General features: G+C 40.9%; 1 protein-coding gene and 1 long non-coding RNA gene across 4 annotated transcripts in view; one reads left to right on the top strand and one right to left on the bottom strand.

Moving 5' to 3' along the window:
• The window catches only part of PDZRN3 (PDZ domain containing ring finger 3), a 237,006-nt gene that overhangs the window by 120,937 nt on the left and 88,349 nt on the right, over positions 1-27,720 (bottom strand). The gene's annotated exons all lie outside the window — the stretch shown is intronic.
• Positions 13,611-27,720, top strand: part of LOC144579562 (uncharacterized) — a 36,200-nt gene continuing 22,090 nt past the window's right edge. The window contains exon 1 of the long non-coding RNA XR_013527430.1: positions 13,611-14,092. This is a non-coding gene — a long non-coding RNA (uncharacterized LOC144579562). The remainder of the gene's footprint in view (positions 14,093-27,720) is intronic.

Genomic DNA, 27,720 nt, shown 5'->3' on the forward strand with positions numbered 1-27,720 from the left:
ATGACTGTGCTACCGTACTCCAGCGTGGGTAACCATGTGTCAAAAAAAAAAAACAACCAAAAAACTCCAACCCAGTATTGTTTTTAATGGTAATAATAACCACAGTAAAAGGTGAGGGAAATTGCCTCACAGCCAGCACAGACATAGGTTGAATACTACATAGCCATTAAAAGCCCTGAGGCTGAAAACTACCTAATGACAAAATATTGTTTATGGCACACTGCTAAGCAAAAGCAGGCCACAATACACTCAGAAAAATGATGATCTCTTTAAAAAAAAAGTGTATGTGCACATATAAGCATATATTTCATTCTCATTTTCTAACACCCCCTCATGAAGCACACATAAGGCATACACCAAAATAGTAATAGGTATTTTTTCTGTATTGTGAGATGACAGGTTACTTCTCACTAAGCTTTCCAGTGTTTTTAAAATTGAGACTATCACTTCTGTAGCTTGGAGAAGTTATGGAGTTTGATAATGTCAAGTCTAATTAGAATCAGCCATATGAGAAATCACTACTTGCAGCTGAACACTTGGCAAAGACAAGATGTATTTAAATGAAGCCTTAGCGGAGCTCTAAAACTGCATACAAAAGAAATTCTTCAGGTATTGGCAACTGTAAGTCAGACTTGCTAACAAAAATTCTGTGACTGAGATGCAGCTGGCCAGGCGTGGTGCCTCATGCCTATAATCTCAGCACTTTGGGAGGCTGAGGCAGGTGATCGCTTGAGGCCAGGAGTTTGAGAACAGCCTGGCCAACAGGGTAAAACACTGTCTCTACTAAAAATACCAAAATTAGCCGGATGTGGTGGTGCATGCCTGTAACCCCAGCTACGTGGGAGGCTCAGGCATGAGAATTGCTTGAACTCGAGAGGTGGAGATTACAGTGAGCCAAGATTGCGCCACTGCACTCTAGCCTGGGTGACTGAGCAAGATTGTCAAAAACAAACAAATAAACAAACAAAAAACAGATAAAAACAGATGCAGCTACTGCTAGCCCTGTTCCCACTCTTCACAATGGGCTTGGCTACCGACTAGCAACATACTTCAAAAAAACCTCTCTTCCCCCACACATGCTGGACACCCTTGCTGAGCGGCAGCCACCTCCATACAACTCCTCTCATGTGTTGCCTTGAACAAGGAACAAGACCTCAGCAGAGTAATTTTCAAGGAAGATCTCCCTCCCACTTTGGTCCTCAGAGCTTTGTGCATAAACTCACTCCTGCATTGGTCTTCAGAAATCTGGAAACAGTGGTGGGGACATAAAGGAAAATTCTGGGAGTGAAAGAAGAAAATCCAACCAAAGTTTCTCTTTGCAGGATTCTGTCATCATGATGGCCAATTTCACCTTGGCAATGCAACCAACAGATGATGGTGCCTCCAGCTAGGACTGGCTGTGTAGCTCCTCAGGCAGGAGACAATCAGTGACTTGAGGGACCACTAGGGGGCAATCTAGGAGTGAACAGTTTTCTATCCTTAAAAGAAAGATAAGCCAGGAAGCCCTGATTTCAAACTTTTAGTCATAGGAGGGTACTAGCTCCCAGGTAAATCCTGTTTTAATTTTAACTGTAAATGTAAACAGGGTCTTTCATTTTAACTTCTCCGGAAATGTAAACATAGAGGACTTTCTGAAAGAGATCTGTGAAAAGACAGGGTATGGCACACAAAATTGATACACTGGAAAATAAATATTTTTTTCTCTCCCCTGTCCACTTCCCTAGCCATAACCACGGCCTCCTAATACACCACCCCAAAATAAATAAATAAACCTCTGGCAACAGAGCCCCTAGTGTCCCTTTGAGGTTCTATTTATATATTATGCCAATAGTTTATACAGACAGGCCTAAAACCTTTCTGTAGCAGCAAAGACAATTTCCCCCACCCGGGCTCTCAGCATTTATCTGTAAGCCTCACGTGGCAATTAGTTACTTACTGTGCAGTGAGGGCTCTGGTGTTGGTGTTTAACTCTCCTAAGCTGCCTCAAATCCTTTGTGGAAGGAGGCAAGATATAAATAATAATTTTTAAAACACACAGGATTACTCTGTTATTTCCATTTCTCATGTGTTTTGACTCTTCCTTTTTTATTTTCCAAGCCCCCTGTGAGGAAGCAACTTTGTCCTCATAACCACATTGGAAACCAGCCACCTGGGGAAGGGATGGTGTCAGGGTAACATGCTCCCTGAGCATGTTACCTACAATGGGACAGGCGCAGGGTGGACTCAGGAGGACACAGACCCATGTGGTCTCTGCTAAGGTGCAGGAACTGGACCTCTGTTTGTATGTTTGTCCCCTAATTTCTCCAACATGTGGGAACAGGCTGATAATTTCATCTCTCCTGCCTCAGTTTCCTCTTCTACAAAAACAAGATCATTGAACGAGATGCTGGCTAATGTCCCTTCTGGATCTCACAGTGCCATGGCTCAAAGGGGCATTCCCTCAGTACTTGCTAACTTACTGATAAATTAAGTTTTGAGTCTTGGAGGGCAAGAAGCATCTCTCACCTGAGATCCTGTAAGAAAATCACAGCAAAATTTAATTTTAAATTGGGGATTCAGGCTTTTAGGCCTTTCCAAGGAAAACAGCCTCTTCTCTTACTGCCTTAGCAACTCCTAGCAGTAGCTTTCAACTCTGATTGAATAATCAGTTCTTGCCCAAAAACGCCTGAGTAAATACAAAACAGACAACTTCCTGCCTTGAATCCTGGTAGGGTGAGCAGCTCTTCTCTGTGACTTCCCTGAAAGCTGCAAATGTTTCCACCTGGGGAAATCAGGGACCAGGGCCTCCAGCCACCCTTTCCTTGAAAGCAATAGTTGCAAATGTTTTGAAAACAACAGATTATCTTTAAAGAAGCAGCAACAACAAAAAGCCATTTGTTTCTTCTACCATGACTGATTCATTTGTCTACACTGGAGGTTGGGGGTGGAGGAGAAGAGGCCCTCAAACAAATGTTTCCTATCAGAGGCAAGTATTTTGATAATCGGGAAAATACCAAATAGATTTGCAACCAGCTTGGAAAACTACTTAGCTTGAGGATTCAACAGGATCCCTACTGCACGCTTTCTGACTCCTGTAGCTAATTGTCCATTTTTGTGTCACGTAATTCTTCAGCCAGAACTCAAGAACGACCGTAATAAATATAGTTCACGGGTATGTAAACTAGTGCTCCTTATGTATGACCTTTTACGTCTGGTCTTGCCTGGAAACTGGTAGCTTCATCTCTCTATCTCTACCCAAGAAACATTAGCACATATATACGCACAAGGAAAAAGGTCTAAGGAGGCTTGCAGCACCATAGCTTGGAAAAGCAAAATAACTGCAGTCTAAATATCCAGTAATAGGGGAATGAATAAAGCATGCGCTCTATGCCAGTGAAGAGGCCTGAGCAGAAGGTAATGTAAAAGACCACATCAGCACAATATACAGAAGGGAAGAACACACAGAATTGATAGGCTGACCCCTGCAGTGGGGAGGAGGTAGATCCAAGGACAGCTTTAATGATGTATGTATAGTCACCTCCCCCTTATCCTCTAGGGATACATTGTCAGAGTCCAAAGGGAGGCCTGAAACCAAAGATGGTACCAAACCCTACATACACTACATTTTTTTCCTATCTATAAACACCTATGATAAAGCTTAGTTTATAAATTAGGCACAGTAAGAGACAATAAAACAGATCAGTTAGAACAATATACTATAATAAAAGTTATACATGCATATAGTCTCTTTCTCAAAATACCTTATGATAGGTATTATACTGATCTATTTTCAGACCATGGTTGACCACAGGTAGCTGAAACCGTGGGCAGAGAAACCGTGGCTAAGGGTGGACCACTGAAATACTCTACAATTCTAACATGAAAATGTGTAGGAAAAACAGATACCACTTTTCAACATACACACAGAGGGAGAAAACAAAACGCTGAAGGCAGAGATGGCAAAATGTTACCAGTGGCTACTTTTCTATGGCAGAAAAATGGGTGACTTCGTTTCTCTTTCGTGTTTTTCTCCATTTTCACTCCTCTCTTACCCCCCACCAAAAAACAATTAAGCAAGCCTGTATCCACTGTGGTCTCTGAGACTGTCACCATGAGGGGGAGTGAAGTCTACTGAAGAAGCCTCTAGCCAACGCAAAAACAGAAAGGTCCAAGCAGGAAGCAGGACGACTCTCTTAGCCCTTTGTTGTCCATGCTAGAAAAGTGGTCAACCTTTATTAACCACCCCTACTCCAGCGCTGGGTGTCTGCTGGGCTCCCTGTCTACAGCTGGGTTTCCAGGGGGTGAATCTGGTGGGATTTCACACTTGGCTTTTGCTTGTGCGTTTGGACATTCTTGGTAAGGCAAGCTTTTTCCCTTCTTATTTTCTGACTGCCCCTAGAGAAGATGGTTTGCTGCATACCTCCCCCTGCAATCCCATCCTGGATGCAATGAGGGGAACAGATCTGGATGGAGGCAGATAATGGCAGCATTTCTCACTGACCTAAAGTCCCGTCCACCTCGCCAGCAGACAAAGCAGGGCATGTTGTAAAAAGCAGTTCTGCTGGCAAACAGCTCACAAATCCATGTATTTGCAACCAAGGATTGGCGGCTGCATCTAAAACAGACACCTCATTGTGCTTGGTTTAAAAGGAGCCCTTGGAAGCAGGGCCTTTCAGGCTGACAGTTAAATCACAACGGCCCATATTTACATGAACGGCTTCCAACCGTCTGGGCGAATACATAATATTTCCATTTCACAGAAACCAGGGATGGTGACAACACTGAAGCCAGAGAGACCAGAAAGTAAACCTCTGATTGGTAGGAATGTGTTTCAGCAGCGGAGCTTAGACGCTTGCAGGAGTTAACGCGCTCCTTCAGTAAGCAAGTTTGTTGCTGTTTTTAATGCCGTGACAAATATAACAGATCAGCATACACACACCTAGGTGTCTCACGAAGGCTTTCTATTCATTAAATCAAGTGTGTTCCTGTGAGTGCTTTCAGCCGCTTGGGCATTAGCAGGGATGCTGCGTGATTCTGCGGGTCTTATTAAAAGCTAGGGGAGCACAACTCAGTAAGCCCCTCACAGCAGCGAACCGTTCCAAATTCAGACAGGAAACACCTGGAACTCTGCACTCCACTCGGAACACACTTTACATTTCAAAACAGATGATTCTAAATTGTTCATAAATATTTGTCTTGTTTCAATAAAACACTCTTCAACCAGTTTCATAAACTCTTGGTTCAGAAGGCTAAAAAACGTACACGCTACTAGGCGTCCACATTCTTTTCACATTGCATATATTTATGTGGACAATATCCTGGAAACATAAAACCCAATGGCAGGCATTTAATAGCATCATATAGGAATTTTAGGGGTGTGTGTATGTGTGTGTAGGGAAAAGGACTCCTCTCTCCTTCCATAAATAAAGCCCAATCGCACTTGTTTTCTAAAGAAAAGTGAATTGAAATATAAATTAAACTCAAGTTTTTTTAACTTGCCTATTACAGTAAATAAGACCCAGACAAACTCTTCTGGAGGCTTAGAAAAGCTTTAATATAATTGATTATTAAACCTCCAGCTATAGGATAGGGTCATACTGAAGGCCTTGTAGCCAAACATTCCCTCCTCCTTGAACATGCTGAGCCCTTTAAAATGTTTCAAAAAGCTGTTTTTAAAAAGACACTAAAATGAAAAGTAGCTTAGCACATAAAATTAATCTTTAAAAGCCATTTCTGTACATTTTTAGTGTTGTCCAGATATTCTACCATGTATATGGACATGTACTGCTTTCATTTATTTTAATGTATAATTTGATAATTAGAAAAATGACAATGATTTACACACACACCCAAGGAGGAAAGAATGGGGTACCAACAGACAGTTTCCAGGTGCTGAGACTGTGGAGGCTCCAGCTACAATCTCAAATGCAAGCCAGCCTGCCAGTGCACTATCAATCTAGCCCAGAGACCTCCAAAGTCGAAAATAGAGCAACCCAGGTTTCCCAAGAGTTAAATGGGAAAGTGGGTCACTTCGAAGTACTGTCCAAAGATTGCTACAAGTGAGCTGCTCATAGTCATTTTCTTCTTTTTAAACAGTTATAATTAAAAATTTTTCAACTGACCATAAACTTCTTACTCTGGTCTAAGAAGTATCAGCACACTGCTCCTGGTAAATGAAGATTAGGCATGGTGGTGATAAGAGATTTCATAGAGGCTCTTTGGAACCATAAAAGGCAGTTGTTATAGGTAATGATAAACCAATTCTGAATACATCAGGCAGCAGATGCTCAGCCCTAGGTTAATGATTAACGTGCTGGACCCTGGCCAGTTAAGAAGCTGTTTAACCAACGCCCGGAGAAGCAAACCTGTTAACGTTCACTTGTCCCTAACTACAGCCACTGTTTTCTTTCTCTACACTAACTACCCTGCAAATAAGTTTTCACCTTTCCTTGCCTCAAACCAAGAATTTAACATGGAGGTCCCGAACTAAGACCCAAGCATAAAGCTCATTCAATTTTCTAAGACTTTTGAACCTTTACTGAACCAACCAAAGAAATATTGTTCTCCCACTAGACTAAAATATTCTGACCCACAGTTGAATGGTGATTGGTAATAGCTTAGTTTGTTGTTCTTGGGTGAATTTTTATTGCACTTGAAAAGATATCCCCACAAAACTTAAGCGCATTGATGAAATTATATTTCAGAGATGACACAACAGAAAAATCTTATTTACACAAGAGAAAAATCTTATTTGTTTCTATATACAAACCTTCCATGTCTTTCTAATTGATATATTCACAGATAGGATATTTAAGGCTCATGCTGCCACTGTCAAAAATCTATTCGGAGACATTTAACCTAATTTTAGGAAGGATGCATTTGAAGAAGGTGATTAGTATAAGCAAGACAAACAAAGCATACTTAGAAGAACTTGTGTCGTCTTCAGGATTAGGGAATACTGCTTTGATCATGTTGAAAGGAAGACTGAAGAAAGATTGAAAAGCTGGGTCTCTATGGTAGAAGGTCTGGGATCTGTTTATTCTACTTAGTTCAAGTTGGAATTAATGCTGTTTAACATTTCGGATGACTCTAAACTACTCTTCAGGGTTAGGGCAGCCCTGAGGCAAATGGATGATCTAGGCAAATGGACTATAATGTGTAATCTGTGCATGTGTTAACAATAAAACATGGTTCTATCAAGATTTTGGTTGAAAAAAGATAATGATAAAAGAGCTGGGCTGAAAGACTGTGTGGGGGAATGAGAGCGGTACTTAGGGTTTACTTAGGTCTTATCTAGGCAAATTTTCTAGTCTTGATTTGGGCCATGAATACACAAATATACTTAAATTCCTACATTTTCAGTAAACATGTGACATAAGAAATTTCAACCCCAATAGGTCTGAATCTTCTATATTTCGAACTTCTCATCAGGCACCTAGCCAATGGTTAAGGGCTGATCTTCTGACTTGCTTTCCTGGCTGACCAGTGCTGGTTCTTAACCCAATTAATTTCAGAATTCCAAGCAATGAACTACCTAAGCTTGTTGGTTTCATCCTGACAGAAATGAACATAATCTTGAGCTAAAATTGTACACTTGTGGTCCAACAATAATGACAGGTACCAACAAAGGCTTACTGTGTTCCAGGTACGAAGATAGGCATTTCACATGCATAATCTCATTTAGCACTTAACAATTTTGTAAGGGAAATATTATCCATAAACCCATTTTACAGATGAGGAAACAAGCTCAGCTGGATTACAAAGTGAGAAAGCGATGGAAGCCACATCTAAATCTAGTACATCTGACTGTAAAGCAAAATCCCCCATACTGTTTCCTAACACGAATAACCACCCCCACCCCAAGAATTTACCCCTACAAATTCACTGGTGGTCCAGAAACAAAGGGCTCCAGGGAGGCAAAGGCCAGGTGTCCTTTTCTGACTAGGTAACTGGGTGAGAGCCTCCTTTTCCACCAAAAATCAGCCCTGCTTAATCACCTAGAAATAAACGTGCTTCTCTCCCAACTCCAAAGAGTTCCCATAAGGAAATGACTTCATTCACACATTACAGAATCCCTATTTCAAATGTAACTCCACCCAAGATTTTTAAAAGATGGATTTCCACAGAAAAGCAGAGCCCAAGATATATCTGGATCAGACTCTGGAAATCAACTCTCAGGTCTCTTTTAGTTTTTCCTTTCCAAACACCTAGCTCTGGACAGTTATATTGCAGACATGACATCAAGACTTAAAGCTAAATTATCTGTAACTGTTAGAGCCGTTTTCACATGGATTTCAGTCAAGTTTTAATTTAAATAAATAATGCATGAGTGAAAAGTCCTTTTAAAAAGTATAAAATAAAAACAAGACAAAACCAGGCCTAAACACATTCCTAAAACAACAGGCCCCTAAGTGTAACTACTGCTCATTTTTAATGTATCCTTTTGGATAAAAGCTATACCAGTATATAGATCTCATTTTAAGAAATGACTTCTATAAATTTTTGCCACAAAGTGTGAAGATCAGTCCAACTGTGTTTGGAACTCTACTTCATTCTTTTTAATAAGGCTCCCTGTGGTATAGATGTATTGTTATTTAACATTTAGCTTGTTTCTAATTTGTGAGAAAGGGGTATACTGTGGTGGTGTGGGTTTTCCATTGCATAATGTAACAAGTAGCATTCTTGCGTGCCTGTATGTGTTCCTGTATATATACATATCTTGGCATACTCTTTTCTGATTACATCCACAGTGTAGATGATGGAATTTTTAAGCCAGACAGCATGAACATTTTAATTTTAATAGATATTGCCAAAAGCTGCACCAATGTAAATTCCCACTAACAGTTTATGAATGCTCATGTCAACACACCCATCAATGTTGCCTATTATTCAACTGTTACATCTCTGCCAACATCACTTGGTTATGCATTTTCTTAATTATGAATGAAGTTGAGTACCTCTTCATATGCTTATTGATTATATTCTTAGCTTAATTTTCTATTGGGTAGTGTGTGTTTTTCCTTAACATTTAGAAACAAGGTAGGAAAGGAGAAAATTAGCCCCTCATCTGCTCTTGCTAGTGTGTTACTTTTTGCCATATGTAAGTTTTAAATTTTTATATAGTCAAATGACCAATCTTTTTCTTTATGGCTTCTGCGTAGGCTGGATAAAAAATAGATTTAGATTCAGACCTATAAATAGGTACCCATGAAAAATGTAAAAACAACTCTGGCCAAAATTATCCTCAAGTTCTGACATTTAAAACAAACACTCCAGAAAACGTTTACACTTGTTACAGGACATGGAGTCCTGGATACCTGCCCAAACCTTCCAGAGCCGAACTCTACAGGTCCATTTATGGTCTTGGTCTGGTGCTGGCTGTGCTCATGTACCTACACATGGGGCTGTGAGGAGCCTTTCGGGTGAAAGCAAACACTACACACAACGGAAAACTGAATACAAGTTGCTGTGCTGAGTTATCACAGCCATGCTGACGTTTTGGTGGCTCCTCCTCAATCCTGGTAACCCAAATTCCTTCACTATGGGGAGAAAATGAAGTGCTTATTTCACTTCCTACCTGGGGAGAGTACTCTTGGTCTACCACCAAGGGTGTGTTGAAACAGTGTGAACATCTGAAGGGAGGTGTGTGCATCTACCCTATCACATGTGGAAGGATGGAAAGGTGATTCAGTGGAAAGATCCAGGCTTAAAATCTGGATCCTCCATTTCCTAGCTCTGTGACTTTGGCTAACTTAGTAAACCTGTATAATGTATACGTGTGACTAACTTTTGGCAAGTTATAATACAATTCAGAACAAATCACAGTTTCTTTTAAATTCATAATTCTAGTTTACCAAGGGTTTTCCAAAGAGGTCTTCTATGTGGAAAAAGCCATGTTGGTCATGTTTCTACATGAAAGAGCTCTCAAGATGACACTGCGTAATTATTGAGAACTCTTTGGCACCTAAAGTTTACTTATAGAAGAAGAGATACTAGGTAAACAAAAGCCCTCAAAGTTAATGTTCGAGCGAGGCTAAGGCCCAAAAGGATGCTAACAGATTCTTTAAGAGGCTGAATGAAATGTACGCAAGAGAATCTTCTCAAAATGGCAGGGAGGAAACTAGAGGATATTTGCAGAATCTGTAGCCGTGGCAATCAAAATATTCAGTATGCCATATAGTTGAATCCAAATATATAATTTACACATCTGCTTTGAAAATGGCTTCATATTTCACAAGTAAGATGATGTAGAGTTTCTGTAATGTATAATACTTTGGTAATATGTTTCATGGATCAAAATATTTTCCAGCATCAAAATTATAAATGGGTTAAGACAAAAACAGCTGACCTCACATGCATGACTAAAATAAGTTTCTTTGATGTGGGATACCATACAGATAGGGCAACGCTGTGTTTCAGGTCAAAGCGAAGAACACACATAACTGGAGATGAAAAGAGTATAACGATTCTCAAAACATTAAAAAATATAATTACCATATGATTCATCAACTCCACTTCTGGGTATATACCCCAAAGAATGGAAAGCAGGGTCTTGAAGAGATATGTGTATGCCCACATTCATAGTGGCATCATTCACAATAGCCAAAAGGTAGACACAACCCAAGTGTTCATCTTAGTAGATGAACTGGTAAATGAAATGTGATATACAATGTCATATTATTTAGCCTTAAAAAGAAAGGAAATTCTGATACATGCTATAACATGGAAAAATGCTGAAGATCTTATACTAAGTGAAATAAGCCAGTCATAAAAGAACAAATACTATATGATACCACCTATGCAGTATCTAGAGTAGTCAAATTCAAGAGGCGGAAAGGAGAATGGTGGTTTCCATGAGCCGGGGGATGGGGAAATAGGTAATTACTGTTTAAGAGATACAGTTTCAGTTTGAGATGATAAGAAAGTTGGGGAGGTGGATAATGGTAAAGGTGGTACAATAATATGAATGTGCTTGATGCCACTGAATTGTACACTTAAAAATGGTTAAGGTGGTACATTTTATGTTACTTATGTTTTACCACAGTATTTTTTTAAAACTTAAAAAAGACTGAAGTATACCTACTTTCTCAGTTTGCTTGGGCTGCCATAATATAATACCATAGTCTGGGAGGCTTATAAACAACAGAAATTTATTTTCACAGTCCTAGAGGCTGAGAACTCCAAGATCAAGTCACTGGCAGATTCAGTGTCTGGTGAGGGCCTGCTTCCCGGTTCATAGATGGTGCCTTTGGTCTTCACATGGTGGAAAGGACTAGGCAATTTTCTGGGGTCTCCTTTATAATCACTAATTCCATTCATGAAGGCAGAGTTGTCATGGCCTAATCACCGCCCCAAGGCCCCACGTCCTAACACAATCACTATAGAGACTGGGTTTCAACCCATTAATGTTGTGGGAGCACAAGTATCCAGCCCATAGCACGTATGTAGTCAGGTTCCCTGAGGAAACAGATGACATACTTATGATGAATCAGGTCTACTTGCAAAGTAGGTGCAGAGGGCAGAATGTGCTTGGAAAAGGTGTAGTGAGTTCAGGAAACTTCCTTCCACAGCCACAGCCAGCATGAGACAACCTCACTTTTCTACTTCACTCTGAACTCCTGCAGAACTCCCGCTGGCCACACCCACCTGGAAGCCAGTGAGCACTGGTTAATGGAGTCTCCTGGGCAGAGTGTAGGGTGGGAAAGAGTGCATACGAATAGCAAGGAGGTTCAGCAAAATCTACACACGCTAGCATAAAGAGGAGGCCAGAGCACAAAGCTAAATGAAAAACAGCAAACTATGGAACAGGAGGTCTGGTATGATGTGAATCACAGTAAGAGGAGGGGGAAATGCCAGCCCGAAGGGTATTTTCTACCAGCAAACCCAGAATAGAGTCTAAAAGGGATACAAACCAAGCCGACAACAGTGTTAAATTCTGTAGCAAAGATGAGAGAAAGAAGGAACTTTAATCTGCAGTGTTTCAAATTCTTCCAAGAGGAATGTGCTCATAGGCTTCATGGAGAGTTCAATATTAATTTAAAAACAGTAAGCGGAATCCTTAATTATTTTTACAAAATGGAGGTATCTCCAGCTTTTGCAAAATTGGGTGAGGTAGCCCATGCCCAGGCATGTCCTGGAAGCACTAAGTAAGTAAACAGTTGTAAGAGAAAAAGCATCAAATTATGTCAGGCTATGGCTATGCCAGTGGTTCTCAAAGCGTATTCTCCAGATCAGCAGCATCACATCACCTGGGAACATGATAGGAAGTCAGATTTTTATACCCAACCCCAGAAATACTGACTCAGAAACCCTCAGATTGTCTACCAGGAAGAGAGTCACATGTGATGTGGTGGGGCCAACGTCTAAGGTCAGGCATTGCTAGACTTCATGGACCAGAGCTGCCATAGACAGCAGCACAGGCTGTACAATGCACCTACAACTGTAGGAGGTGCTATTCACAGTCTATGATGGGAATGGCATTCCCTGGTGTGGTGCAGTACAAAACCTGCATCCTACACCTGTCAGCCCTTAAAGCAGTGGGGAACATGGAAGAGTTGTAAGCAGGCAGAAGACATCATCAGATTTGCATATGGAAAGACCTGCATAAGCACCCTGCTTAGAGCAGAAAGAGGTAATGGAGAGCTATTCCCAGCTGATTTGTCTCCTGTATATCTCTGAGGCTGTTAATTAGCTACATCAAGAGTCAACTAGGCTGGGTGTGGTAGTTCACATCTGTAATACCAGCACTTTGGGAGGCCAAGGTGGGTGGACAGTTTGAGCCCAGGAGATTGAGAGGAGCCTGGGCAACATGGTGACGCCTTGTCTCTACTAAAAATAAAAACATAGCTGAATGTGGTGGCATGTGCCTGTGGCTCCAGCAACTTGAGAGGCTGAGGCAGGAGGATCACTTGAGCCAGGGAAGGCTGCAGTGAGCTGAGACTGCACCACTGCATGTTCCAGCCTGGCCAACACAGCAAGATCCTGTGATGACGACAACGAGTGAACGAAAGTAAAAGACACTTTGAATGGAATCCAAGTTGTCCTTATAGCCCAATTCAGGCCTCCAGATACTTGGGTCTCAATTAGCAGAGGGGCAGGGGAAGGAGAAAGGAAGACAATGAAAGATTCCCAAGTCCTACATTACATGCACGTGTGTACACACACAAGCGCGCGCGCACACACACACACAGACAAAAATGAAGGCGGGTGTGGGAGGAGCAGGGGCAAGCAGGTGTTGATGAGGAAGAGGTGAGCCCCTTGGGCAGGTAGTTTGAGGAAGAACCCTGAAGCTAGAAGGCAGGTCTGGCTGGTGATACTGATTCGAAAGCCGTCAGCACCTAGATGGTACTGCAACTACACGTAAGGCTAAGACCACTCAAGGTGTGTGTAAAACTGGAAAACCAGTGGGCTGGGCCAGAGCCCTGGAGAACCTCTGCATTTAAGAACAGGAGCTAGTGGGGGAACATGTTGCACATGACTTGGAAGCTAGGCAGCTGGAAAAGGCCAGCAGGAATACAACCAAAGAACTCTTGGCATGGCAGAATCCAGGATTTAATTCAAGTGAGACGTGTCAGCAAGAGAAAAAGGAGGAGACAAGCACAGGGAAGTGCAGCCAATGTATGTTCTCCCTCAGGAGCACAGGGCTGCTGGTGGACTCTAAATGGGTCGGTGTGCGTGCCACTCCGTCAGCACCCCTCCACTACTCAGCCTCAAGAAAGATTCATGCTCTGGACATCTTTTCTGGGGCCAGTGCACAGCCCCCCAGACTCCCGTTAACTCTCATTTTGAGGAGCTGAGATCAGCTGAGGAAAGCTTCGCCAAGCTTCAGAGGATCAAAATGTGCATTTGGGAGGGGTAGGCGGGCAGATGGCGCCAGATTAAAAAGATGCTGGGCTCGCTTACTGCTCTGAGGTCTCTGAATTGCCTCCAGCACAGCAGTGTCGAATCAGGAACTCCATCATATGACCTAAAACCCTGTGAGTCTCTCCAAAATACTTAGCCTGCTACAAGATACTGAGGGGGAAGACAGATGCACTTCCAGAGGGCTTGAGATTCTAGAAGCCCAGCATCTACCAGATGCCTGCTCAAGTTGATGTCTGTTGCACACTCTGCGGTAAGTCTAAAGCATTTTGCATACTGCGTTGTAATTGCTTATTTTTTTTTTTAACCTCTTCCACCCTGCAACGCCTCTCCAAGTAGACTGCAAAATCTCTAGAAAAAAAAAAAATCTGTCTTGTCTTTGTATATTTCCTACCCAAGCTGGGGCTGTCCTGCAGTAGCAGGCCCTCAGAAATACTTGTTGACATGGGGAAGGACGATTTGTAAAAGCAGTGGTTGTACACACCTCTCCTCTGTTTTGTCAAAGACTTCAGTGTAGTGAGTGGGGTTGATAAACTAGAGCCTGTGAGCCCAATCTGGCCCATGGGCCGTTTCTGTAAGGCTTATAAGCTTTTCAGAGGTTGAAACAATAATAATATTTTATGACATGTGAAAATTATATGAAACTCAAATTTCATTGTGCATAAATCAAGTTTTCATGAAATACAGCCACACCCATTCACTTTCATCTTGTCAGTGGCTGCTCATGCCACATCAGTAGTGTTGAGTAGTTGCGACAAAGTCTAAAATATTGACTCTCTGGCCCTTTACAGAAGTATGCTGGCCTCCGATCAACAGTAACACTAAATGTGGAGATACACATGAGATATATATCCAAGTATAATCTTTCTCACAAGTGGAATTCTTTTTAACTTTTAGACTTTGCAGTTACTGACATAAAAATGAGAGACACTTTAACTTACCTTGGGAGCACAAGCGTCAAAACAAAGCAGTGCTGTAAAGTGAGCAGGCTGTGTGCTCAGAAAGGCTTGCATTTATCACCATGCGGAGAATGTCTAACAAGTTTTACTTACTTTCTAGGCCTCAGTCTCCTTATCAGTAAAAGGGGCACAATGGTAAGACCTTAAAAATTTGATATGAGAATCAAATAACTGAGTTTTTACCTCTTAAACTGGTATCTGACCTTTGGAAGCACCTGATAAATGGAACTACAATAATTTTTCTCTTTGTTTTTATAGGAATATTTCACTTTACAGAAGATACGCTCTTTAACAGTTGTACCTAATATGAATTACTTGTATCAGACAGCAGTCTCTATGTTTCATGACAAAACTGGAATTACTACTCTAGGACACAATTGTTAACTATGAATTCACTCAAACCTCAGTGATGAGTGTCTAAATGAAAAGTTACGACAGTACAGCATATTCTAGCTGGTGAAATATGACAAGAAAAATACAATAAAATAAAGAGCTTTTCCTTTTTTTTTTTTTTTTTTTTTTTGAGACAGAGTCTTGCTCTGTTGCCCAGGCTGGATTGCAGTGGCACAGTCTGGACTCACTGCAACCTCCACTTCCCTGGCTGAAGTGATTCTCCTGCCTCACCTCCCGCATAACTGGGACTATAGGCATGTGCCATCATGCCCGAGTAATTTTTGTATTTTTAGTAGAGACAGGTTTTCACTATGTCGACCAGGCTGGTCTTGAACTACTGACCTCAGGTGATCCACTCACCTTGGTCTCCAAAAGTTCTGGGATTATAATTGTAATGTACCATGCCTGGCCAAAAGGAAGAGATATGTGAAAGAGAAAAACAATTCTCATTATTTAGAGATGACATAATGGACCACCTTAAGAAACTTTTTTTTAATTTTTTTTTATTTTTTGAGACGGAGTTTCGCTCTTGTTACCCAGGCTGCAGTGCAATGGCGCGATCTCGGCTCACTGCAACCTCCGCCTCCTGGGTTCAGGCAATTCTCCTGCCTCAGCCTCCTGAGTAGCTGGGATTATAGGCATGCGCCACCATGCCCAGCTAATTTTTTGTATCTTTAGTAGAGACGGGGTTTCACCATGTTGACCAGGATGGTCTCGATCTCTTGACCTCGTGATCCACCTGACTCGGCCTCCCAAAGTGCTGGGATTACAGGCTTAAGCCACCGCGCCCGGCCTCTTAAAAAACTTTAGAGCAAACTATAATACCATTTATTTAAATAGTCACAAATTGCAATAGCTATATATTTACGTATACATATTGATATATACATATATACAAATACACACATTTTTGGATATAAAATATCAAACAACAAAAGCATTGTATAATGATTCTCTGCAGGAAGAAACAAACTCAATGTTTTACTGAGGGTCATAAGGAATGTTACGAAATAATATGAATTACAGCCCTTCAAATAAATGAAAAATATGACCACAAAAACTGAACAGTTGGTTAAACATCCAAAGAAAAATATGATGGCAAAACTACAGGGATGGAAGGGCTTCAGACAAGCATCAACTCAACGTTACACAGCAGGACAGCACACAGCCCTCCCATTGCTCTGATGTCCTTGGCCAGTGCTTTCCGGAAGCTGCATTCATTTAGGAATGAACAGATGCAACTGGCAGAAAGGAGGCAGAAGCCTTTTCAAAAAGCAGCAGGAAATGAACAAGTAGAGAATGCATTCACTGAGACCCTGGCAAAGGATCCAAAGTGTTCTGTAAATGGAGTTCAGAGCCTGGGAGTGAGTTTACTAGATTTACAATCAGTAATGGATGATTTCAGTGAAATGAAATATTTCTTACAAGCAGATAGCAAAGGGCATGCTTACACTTCCCTGGGACCTCTCCTCTCGCAAGGTACTATATTCTGGGTATTTGGGAAACCTTTGGACTAAAGAGCTGACTTTTACTATTTAATATAGAAACCTGCAAAAAAGAAGGCATGGCAAGATACCATCATCTATTTTAATAGTCAAGGCTGTAAATATATCAAAGAATTCTGGAGACTAGAAGACAATCTAGCTGCAAAGTTTAAAAAAAAAAAAAAGCTGAGGTTTAATTTATGTAAAGTTAAGAAACTGTAAAACTCCTTTCTCCTAAAGATATTTAAAGTAAGTCTTTAAAAAAGCTTAAAAACCACAGTGATGCATATTACCACCAGCAGTCTGAAGGAAATCACAGGGAGATTTCAAGTTCCCTCTGAGTAACAAATTAGTCACTCTGAACAGATCAACTTTAGCTTTGGAAAAAACAGTGACCTCTGAAAGCACAGGCTTTGACTGCTGTGGGCCACTCATCACAGGCTGCCTGTCCTACAAGCACATGGTCAGGTGTGCCGTTTGAGATCAGAAAGCCTCTTTATTAAAAATGAAAGAGAACTTGCTCTTCTCTTGCTGCTTTGATGTGAGATCAACAATTTCTAATAAAAGGGATTTTTTCCCCCTAGACAGGGCTACAGACTGGAAATCTATGTTTAAAAGGATATGTTTTCATTGGCAAGCTCCAGTTTAATTAATTTCGATTTATAAAGGAGTAGCAAAGGTTAGTAACATTGTTACCCAGGCATGCAAATTACAAGTGAACATAATTCTAGTTTACATTTTGGGAAAATATTCAGTGTGTCTCAGGTGAAATGTACCACAGAAGGGCAGGAGATGTATACTTTTCATATATATATATATATGAAAGATCATATATACATGAAAATCATAGCTCTAATAAATTATATATTATAAATGTAATAAATATATATTTATAATATATATAAAAGTATATACATTATATAATTTTTTAAAAAATTACCTCCTATGGCAGAGTCAAAAGGTAGGGTAGGTACTAGCAGAAAGATTTTTCATGATGTGGCTCTGTTAAAAGCAGAGCAAATAAGTTAACATTCATTAATTTTATGCATTGCATGTTTCACATTTACAATAACTATGCTTTTTTGAGGGCTTCCTTGCTCACAGTTACGATTTTGTTAAGTCATGTGTGTGTGTGTGTGTGTGTGTGTGTGTGTGTGTGTACAGAGGAATGCCATGTTTTATGAACACATGTCAGTTTCTAAGGAATCAAGTCCCATAAAAGACAACTGAGGAAATATTTGGAGGCAGAACTTCAAAACTTTTCCTTCCTTCTGTTTTCCCACATTTGGGAGAAGGGAGAGGATTTGTGAAATGTGGCCAGTTATAGGCATTCAAGAAAAGGCTGAATCTCTTTCATGTTCATAAATTTGAACATATGTAACAAAATAGAGAAGGCACTAAATCTGGAGAGGCAGCTGTAGAGTCCTTTTTCAACTGATTGGGAATACGTTTTAAGCTCAAAGTATTCTTTACCAATAACCACATGCACTCATGATGAGCAGCTACTCCATTTGAGCCCTGGTATCCAGATTTTTCCCATCTCTAGGCTCACACATAGTGTCCTTCCTGCCAAGGAGAGGCATGCTGCTCCCCACTTGCTGCCTCCTGTATTTTCTGGGTCTCACCCTCTCAGCCAAGGCTTCCCGGATTCGCCAATCTCACGTGGTTTTCCATGCTTGTTTCTCTCATCTCACCCTATCTCTTTCCTTCCCCACACTTAGCTTTATCTCTGCTTCGTTTCTGTCCTTTCCCCACTAGACTGCAGGCTTCCTGAGGGCAAGAACCCTTTGTGTCAGTACAGCTAGACATTAGGATGTCATGGTGAAAATACAGGCTTTAGACGTAGATTGCTGGGTCCCAATCTCAGCTCTGCTGTGCACAGGCTGTGTGATCTCAGCAAGTTACTGAACCTCTCTGGGCGGTAGTTTCTTCATCTTAAGGGGATATAGGATTAATATTACCTACCTCACGTTTTTTCTATGCTTAAAATCAAAAGTGATGATGCAAGGAAAGCATTTAATATACTCTCTGGCACATCATAAGCCTTTCGTAAAATGAGCACTATTATTATTCACCATTGTATATCTAATGCCATCCATAGCCTCAATACTAAGATGTTGAATAGTCATTAAATCAATTTGCATATATATTTAAAATTATATCAGAGTATTCTCACACCAACCCATAAGGTATCCGCATATGCATTCCACAGATAAGGAACTAGAGCTGGAGAATTCTGTTTTCTAAGACCCATCCTTGCCAGCATAAACCCAGAACATTATCTCCATTACATCTCTCCTGTCAGGTTTTCTCATCAACTTTGCATGCAGGAGCAGTCAGAAACAAAGTACAATATATCTGTGAAGAACAAATCTGTAGCCATGAAACCAAAGCTTATTCAATTATGAACTGAGGACATACAGATGGAGTGATGTGGAGAATGTGCATATTCTCCAGTCCTGTTCCATAAACTCTTTGAGTCTTTGTGGTTTTTTTTTTTTTGAGACAGTCTTGGTCTGCTGCCCAGGCTGGAGTGCAGTGGCATGATCTCGGCTCACTGCAACTTCCACTTCCTGGGTCCAAGCAAGTCTCCTGGCTCAGCCTCCCGGGTAGCTGGGACTATAGGCAGTACCACCATGCCCAGTTAATTTTTTTTTTGAGGTGGAGTTTCGCTCTTGTTGCCCAGGCTAGAGTGCAATGGCATGATATTGGCTCACTGCAACCTCTGCCTCCTGGGTTCAAGTGATTCTCCTGCCTCAGCCCGAGTAGCTGGGATTACAGGTGCCCATCACCAGGCCAGCTATTTTTTTTAAAAGAATTTTAGTAGGTTTCACCATATTGGCCAGGCTGGTCTCAAACTCCTGACCTCAGGTGATCCACCTGCCTTGGCCTCCCAAAGTGCTGGGTTCACACGCATAAGCCACCGCGCCTGGCTGAATCTTAGTTTTTACCTTCTGTGAAATGGGGACAATATAACCTTCCTGATGCACAGTGGTAAGGATAAAAGGAGATGATATATGGAGAAGGCCTCATGCAAGGCTTGGCATTAAGTAGGTGCTCGGTAAAAGACAGCATCCCTTACTCACTTCCTATCCTCCCCACAGGATATAAACCAGTAAATGGTCACAAGTTATACTTCATCCTGGATCTTATCAATTCAATACTGAAAATCCATTAGAAACAGATTATTTTGCTTTCATAGTAAAAGGCAGCTAGAATGCTGAGGACCCAGAATGTGCAGTAGGTATCGTTAGGCGATTCTTTCTCAAAGTTTCCAATTTCTCTTGTGATAAAATACAAAGAATCAAAAACTCCATCTGTGCTAGAATCTGACTGTCAGCCTTGCTGTTTCCAATTCCTAAATCTAGGACATGAAAAAAAAAATCATACATTCTGAGCTGTTTTCAGAATTCTCAGGTCTATGAATAAAATTGTTTCAGGGAAAGTGGCTGCCTTTCTTTGAGCTATTTAAAGTGGTCTAACTAATTATGAAAAGAATTTGCCCACTCCTAATAGTAGACTCATTTTCTGGAACTCTGGTTAGTGTGGACTCAGTATTGTTGAAAGGAGGACAAGAGGAATTCTAAATAATCACTTTTCACATCACGTCCCAGACCACCCAGAAAGACCACTTGACCTAAAAACCAAAGGATGGAAATAAATCCCAATTTTTTTTTTTTTAGATGGAGTCTCGCTCTGTCACCAGGCTGGAGTGCAGTGGCTTAATCTCTGTTCACTGCAACTTCCACCTCCCAGGTGAAAGCAATTCTTTTGCCTCAGCCTCCCGAGTAGCTGGGACTACAAGAGCCCACCACCAAGCCCGGCTAACTTCTGCATGTTTAGTAGAGATGAGTTTTCACCATATTGGCTAAGCTGGTCTCTAACTCTTGACCTTGGGATCCACCTCCTCCCAAAGTGCTGGGATTACAGGTGTGAGCCAACGTGCCCGGCTATAAATCCCTATTTACTCCGACCGGGAAAAACACGAACAAGAGAACTCTTCTCCCAGGATGAGCAGACATGTGAGGCTCCATTCATGAGTCTCTGTTCTGGCATAGCCAAAGCCCACCAGTTTATGTCCACACACAGTAAACCTGGAGAAATAATTCTTCCTGACACTCAGAAGTACGGAGGTTAAGGTCAAAAAGCAGTGGTCTCAGAGGTCAAGGGCTGCTCCCCCAGACTGAATAGATTGAGGGCTGGATGGCTCCTTGTTACTGACATAGTTGATTGGATTTCGCCTCCTTAGACCTGCCTGGGATGCAGGTGTCTTGAGCAGCTGGCTTAAAAAAAACCTTCGAACGTCCAGTCCTGCATTATCTGGTGTACCAGAAGGCTGACTATCTGTTATCCTTTCTGAAGGCCAGGGGAAGCTTCTAAGGAGTCTTGAGGCTACCAGTGTAGAGAAAAACATTTCAATGGGAAGAATGGCCAATGGAGGTAAGCAATCATCAATAAAGATTAGACAAATCACGCAATAGACAGTGGAGCATTGTTAAAGTTAGATTAACGTTACCAAAAGAAAACATGGCCCAGTTTTAGCCCACAGGAGACTCTTGGGGACAAACTGTCAGGAATAAACAACTGATTCAGAAAGAGGATGATCTTTTATATGTGATTATGAAGTGATGTGAATGATTTCAAATTCTGCTAATTTCAACATTAAATGCTATTCTTCACTCTATTTCTAACTGGATTTTAATTATATTCACAGCATAATAAGGCCATGTTGTGAAGCTCAAAAAAAGTAATAAAATGAACCATTTTTACAGGATGGTCCAACAGCATGAACTAGGTTGTGAGACTGAATATTGGTAAAGAATTTCTTAACTTGTTGTACACAATTTGGCATTGAGGTCTGTGCATCAGTCCTTTTTGGAGTGGAGGAAGAAGTGGAATGGCAAGGTAAGGTGGACACATTTAGTCCTAAGAATCTTTTGGGGGAAACACATGCACACACGCGTGCACGCGCGCACACACACACACACACACACACACACGGCAAACCTTGTAAAAAACTGCTAACCCAAAGGACAGTGGAGATAAAACTTGCTGATCACGCTGTTTTTCAAAATAACTCTGACAAGGTTAATGAATACTTATAAATATTTAAGGGGTTTCTGTTTTGTGTCCCCATGGCCAAGGCTGTGGAGCAAGGATTTGGAACTGGGGTCCACATGTGCAAATAAAAAGTAAGCACCTCTGCTGGAAAGAATCTTACACCACCTTTCTATATAAGCGAACGTCTTGCTCATTATCTTCTAGACATGCACTAAGAAATCTCAAGAGCTCAGCAGTCTAGCTTCTTGTTTAGTAGCTGCAGGGAAAGAGACTGTGCAAGTGTTCAATGCCGGCACCCTGCCACTGGCATATGCTTGTCTCAAGGCATTAGGACAAAACTGTACCAAGCCAGGGCAAACACCTGCCTCTATCTAGGGCTGCAAACAGGTGGGCTGAGGCTTCTGTGCTACAAGTTCTTCACTGCCCACAGTCCCCACTTTTCCCTATTGCTTTGTAACTCTGCTATAGCAAGAATGTTTGCACGTTCCCTTTGGACTCCTTTGGACTCCTTCTGCCTCACTGCACCCTAGTATCCCTCTGAACATCCATTTTTAAGTCAAGCCGGCAAATATTGACTTTCTATCATCTGGAAAGCACTTTGTTAAGCAAAAGCACTCTGGGAGTATGGGGCGAGCATATCACAAAAACAATAAAATAGAGCTGGTTCTCAAGGTGATGGCAAGGGGCTGGATATAAAGATAAATTTATTTCAAAATGCCTGCGTCCAACTACATTGTCTTGATTGACTTATGCATTAATTCCCTCAAACAAACCAAAAACACACACATGCCAGGCTGCGTTGAGTCTAGGTTCTACCACTTCATTAAATGCGCTATATTAGGCAAGTCATTTCATCTCGTTATGCCTCAGGTTCCTCATCTATGAACAGGAGACAGTAATGTTCCTTCCTTATAGGATGGTTGTAAAACATTATATGCATGAATGCACAGCAAGCCCTCAGAACAGTAAGTGTAAGCATTCCATAAACGTTAGCTGTCACTGTCATCATCACCATTATTAGCATGATTTTATTTCTTACCCATTCACGTAATCACAATTTCTTAAACTTCTGATAACCACTAGAAAAGCCTGATGCAAAGCCACACAACACAAATTCCCTTTGCACTCTGGGAGTCAAATTTTGGGCTCACCACAGTGGTTCTGTTGAGCTAAATTCTCTATCAGCCTGAAGTTAAAGCTGGAATGGTAGAACAATTACCACAAAGATGTCTAGAGAGGTCTGGTTCTTTTACTAAGCACAGTGTAGACACTTTTTATGACTTAACACTCTTGCAATAAAAATTAAGTGGTTACATAAGACCACTACCAAATGACAAAACCACGATTATATACTGGCTCCCTACAAAACCCTTCACAGAAATGGACATTAGCTGAGAACTAGTATTTAAAATGAATAACCTCAGTATCAGTGACAACATATTCAAGTTTTTATGAAAACCAAGGCAATTCTTGGTGCTTTGAGAATTTTTTTTCAATCAAAGTAACCATTAAAGTGATCTTGTAAAAAGTCCTGATGTACCTGGGTATGCTAAATCAGGGTCAAATATAAGAACAAAACTATAAATGGCATTCATAGCTTAATGTAGTCACTTAAATTGGGGTGAGAACAATACAGATCGAATGTCCTTCTTTTTTAAGTAAATTTAAACCAGAAATTTTTAATTTATTTCTTAGGGAGAAAATCAGGAAAATCTCTGGTTTCTACTCATTTCTTATGTACCTCAAAATGCAATCAATCAAAACTTTGAATTTTAAGAAAAAGATGTCACTAATTCATTCAATGGACCAGCATATTGACAAATCCTCTGTAACTTTGTTGTGACAAATTTAGCGGGTTATGATGAAGATCAGATAAGGGATAAGCCAGATAAATGGAAAAAATTATCACTTGACGATAATTTCTAATTATCTTTATCATGAGTGCTAACACTGTCCCAAAAGGTGTTGGAAAATAAACTATCCTGTTTGTTTTGAATCAGGTGAATCCTGCCTTTCTCCCTGGCTCCTTCACAGTCAGTCACGTGTCCTATTCTACTGATGCTATTGCTTTAAATTTCCCTTGTTCATATCTCTATCATAACCATGTTTGCCTGTGTTACACTTGAGGATGACTTGGGTTTGTATGTATCACTGCACTCCATGACTGGTTATAGGGGCTGATCTTCCTGTCTGACCCAGTGTCCCAACCCCCTTCCCAAATGCTACTTCTGGTTAGTTGCTACCAAAGCTGCATTCTCAATCTAAGAGATAGCCTCCTTGGAAGGAAGTGTCTCTCCTTCAGTCAGGGGTGTGCAAGGGACTGCCTTCCTGGTCCAGAGCCAAACACATCTCAAGGCCTACATGTTGCCTCCCAAATTCCCAAGGCAACACACAGAACATACACACATTTGCTCATTGAGCCTAATCGGCCTAATGTTTAGACTGGGTATCATCAACACTTTAGCTGCATTGAGTTCAGGCAGAAACATGACAGAGGGAAGTGAACCCAGCGCACACATCTCCACCCAATGGAAGCAGCCACTTTCAGCCCCTGCTGATAGCTGGCCCTGTGGGGACTCAGGGAGAGGTAGAGTGTTACACAAAATAATGCCAAAACTCCAGACTTTTCTGTAAAAGTCTCCCAATTTTTGAATAATTGGCAACAAATTCCAAATTTTTTAAATACAGTGTTAGTTCAACAAAACTCTTCTTTGGTGACATTTCAGCTCAAGCCTACCAATTGTGGAGCTAACTCCCAAACAAGGTCAGGACACCTGAATAATAATTTCCATCTCTCCAGCTCTGCAAACATAAATAACAAATAATGAGCACCTACCGTGCACCACGCATTGTGCTGATGGCGTTCCATGTATCATCTCACTTTCATCCTCATTACACACTGACTGTGATATTGTTACTTCTGGCAAACACATGAAGAAAGGTGCTTAGAAAAGACCTTGTGTAAGTTTTCATAGCCCAGCAGAAGCAGGATTAGAATTTAGATCTGCATGACTTTAAGCTCTACCTGCTTTCCACTAAACAACCTGAATTGCATCTAGAAACAACCAAGAACAAAGATGACCTCGCAGAAAAGGCATGTTCAGTCCTGGGAGATTAAGCGAAGTGGCATTACAGATCTCCATGTTACTTGCTGGAGGCATATGTTGCCATGGCTGTTGTTCAGAAGGTCAATGGTCTATTGTGGTAATCTAAGAAACAAGAAATTTGATCTCATTTCAAATTTATCATTCAGCCCTTTAGTGTAGTGACTGCTGGCTAGCGTGCCACTGGCCAGAAGAATCTAGAAATCTGTCCACTAACTGCATTCACAAACAAAACTGCTACTAAAAGTCATAGTTCAAAAAAGGCAAAACCAGAAACTCTTTGAGAAGTCTTTAACTCAATGGGTCTTTATGTCCATAGGTTTCACTTTTGACAAGTTGATTTTAATCTGATTATTTCAACATCAAAGACAGAAAAAAATGTTCGACATCAAATGGATCAGTAATGAAGCATTTTACAAAGGAAGTCTAATAACCTCACTAGCAATCTCTCTTAATTAAGTTAGTTTAATCAAGTTTCCATATTCTTTAATGCTTATTTTTGGTGAAAATTAAGGCAAAAGCAACTGAATCCCAAATTACTGCACAGGCCAGCTGCAATTTTTTCTTGCCTTAATTTTGCTTGACAATGGAGTCATTGGGAAGGATAAAACTTCCTCCCAAAACTGCTCCCTCTATCCCCTTACTCTAATCTTTTCAAAAACAAATTTCAATTATTTATAGAGCTGTAGAATCACCAGAATTTTAAATCACATATCAATTTACTTTTTATTTTCAACTCCAAATGCAAGAATTGAAAAAAATCTATTCATGGCATATTAGAAACTCAAAGGGCTTTTAAAAATTGTTTTTCTTAATTTTGTAACAGGAGTGGCCTAAGGAATTATCTTGGGGACATATCCCATATAAAAAACAGAATACTCACCAAATGTCCAGAGTAACAGTTGAAGTCATTAGTTGCCCCTGCTTTCGAAGTGGGAGGGTCTTACAAGGTGTAATACCCAAAGTAAAAAACCCAGGATAGAGAAAGCCAAAGAAATCAGCTATTGACGGTGTTACTGGGTGTTCTGTTCTGCACTTTGTATTCCTTCACTGAGTATCATCTTCATTTTCTCCCTTCTGTGTGCAGGTCACCTATTCAATGAGATTAGCCTGACCACCCTATACCAAATAACACATCTGATTCCAACTCTCTAGTCCCTACCTCCATTCTTTCTTCATTTTTTGTTGTACCACTTAGTACCACCAGATGTCTTATATGTTAATTTGGCAGTTATTTTCTATTTAAAACTTATTTTCGATTTATTCCCCCATTAAAATGCAGATCCATGAGGACTGGACCTTTGACTCTTTTGCTTACTGTTGAGTCCCCAGCACCTAATAATTCATCAATAGATTTTTTTGAATTAATTTACAAGTGAGCAAATGATCAATCACTAACTGTCACACCGACTAGAAGGTAAATGCTTCAAAAGCAGCACTCTTGCTTTTCTCAGTCTTTCCTCTAACCTCCCAAAACCTGCAACAATGCCAGGCACATAGCAATGAATGGCTGAATCAGCGGGTGAATGAGTGGTTCACTCTTGTTTATTCTGAAGCTATGCTAACCCCATTAGCAGTAATCTTCCACGTTCAGTCAAGATTCCAATGGAGGTTAAATTCTCTCTTTCTTTGAATCTGGGACCTCCCTACATCTATGGAAGTGAATTTTACAGCAACTGCTTCTCATTTTATGTGATTTTATTATTTTAACTCTTAGAGTTCTGGTGAAAGGAGAAGATTCATTCCAGTAGTTTCTTGGAATGAAGTGCTTGTAGAAAGGAATATGTTCATGGGAACCAATGACCAGATCTCGGGAGGTTCAGAAAACCATGGGTCAAGATTTACAAGAGGTCTGTGAGCCAGCAGGAGCCCCTAGGTCTTGCCTTGGCAGTACTGCCTCTCTTAACCTCATGTTCTGCTCAGCTTTTCACAGATTTCCTATTATTCTCTTCACATCTTATAGATAATATCCTTTGACACTGATGATTCCAAGACACCTTTATGGACATGAGGCTCAGAAAAGAGGGTAGATTCCATTTCTGTCTTTGTAATAGTTTGCAATAAGGTCTTCAAAACACTTCTGGTTTACAAAGGACAGCATTGAGCAAATCACTCTTGCCTTGCTGAGTATAGTAGATTGTATTATTCATTGCTCAGTCTATTTGCTGCCCCTCCCTGTGGGAAGATGATATTTCCCTGTCCTGGTGATGTCAGACTTCATCCTGTCACTTGTTAATGCAATGTGCCATCAGTTGCCCCTTCTGACAGGTTAAGGCTAAGGACCATCACCTGGGTCTGCTATGTTGTCTTTTCCTTCTGCCTTAACACCAGCAATGACCCAGGTGGCAGGTTGCTCCTTCAGGCTGGGTTCTAGAGGGGACAGGGAACAGAGCAGCTGCTGACCCAAAATGGTAATACATCAAGAGCAAGAAACAGAGAGCAGGACTCTGAAATTTTCAAAGTTGTTTGTTACTGAAGCAGAGCTTAGTCTAAGCAGAACAATACAATGACAATCATTTTGTGATGATCATGCATTTCTTCACACACCAATATATCAAGATATGCAAATAAGGACCTGGAATTGCCCTATCCAAGGATTCCTCTCTACATCTGAACGGAGATTCACTGGAGCATCAGTAACACAAATGCCAAGTAACGGCAAAGGCAAAGATGTATCAGCCAAGTCATGGACTATCAGGGCCTGTAGCCCTACTCCAAAGCTTAAAGTAAGCAAAGACTCTAGAGAAAATAAAAACAGATGCACAGCCACAGAGCTGTCTTTTTGGGGAGAGACACACAGCCACAGAGCTGTCTTTTTGGGGAGAGACTATCTTGTGAAAGTTTCACCGGACAGTTCACATAGGCTGACTACAGTGTGAA

Source organism: Callithrix jacchus, chromosome 15 (genome assembly GCF_049354715.1).
Source record: "Callithrix jacchus isolate 240 chromosome 15, calJac240_pri, whole genome shotgun sequence".
In the NCBI taxonomy this organism is placed as follows: domain Eukaryota; kingdom Metazoa; phylum Chordata; class Mammalia; order Primates; family Cebidae; genus Callithrix; species Callithrix jacchus.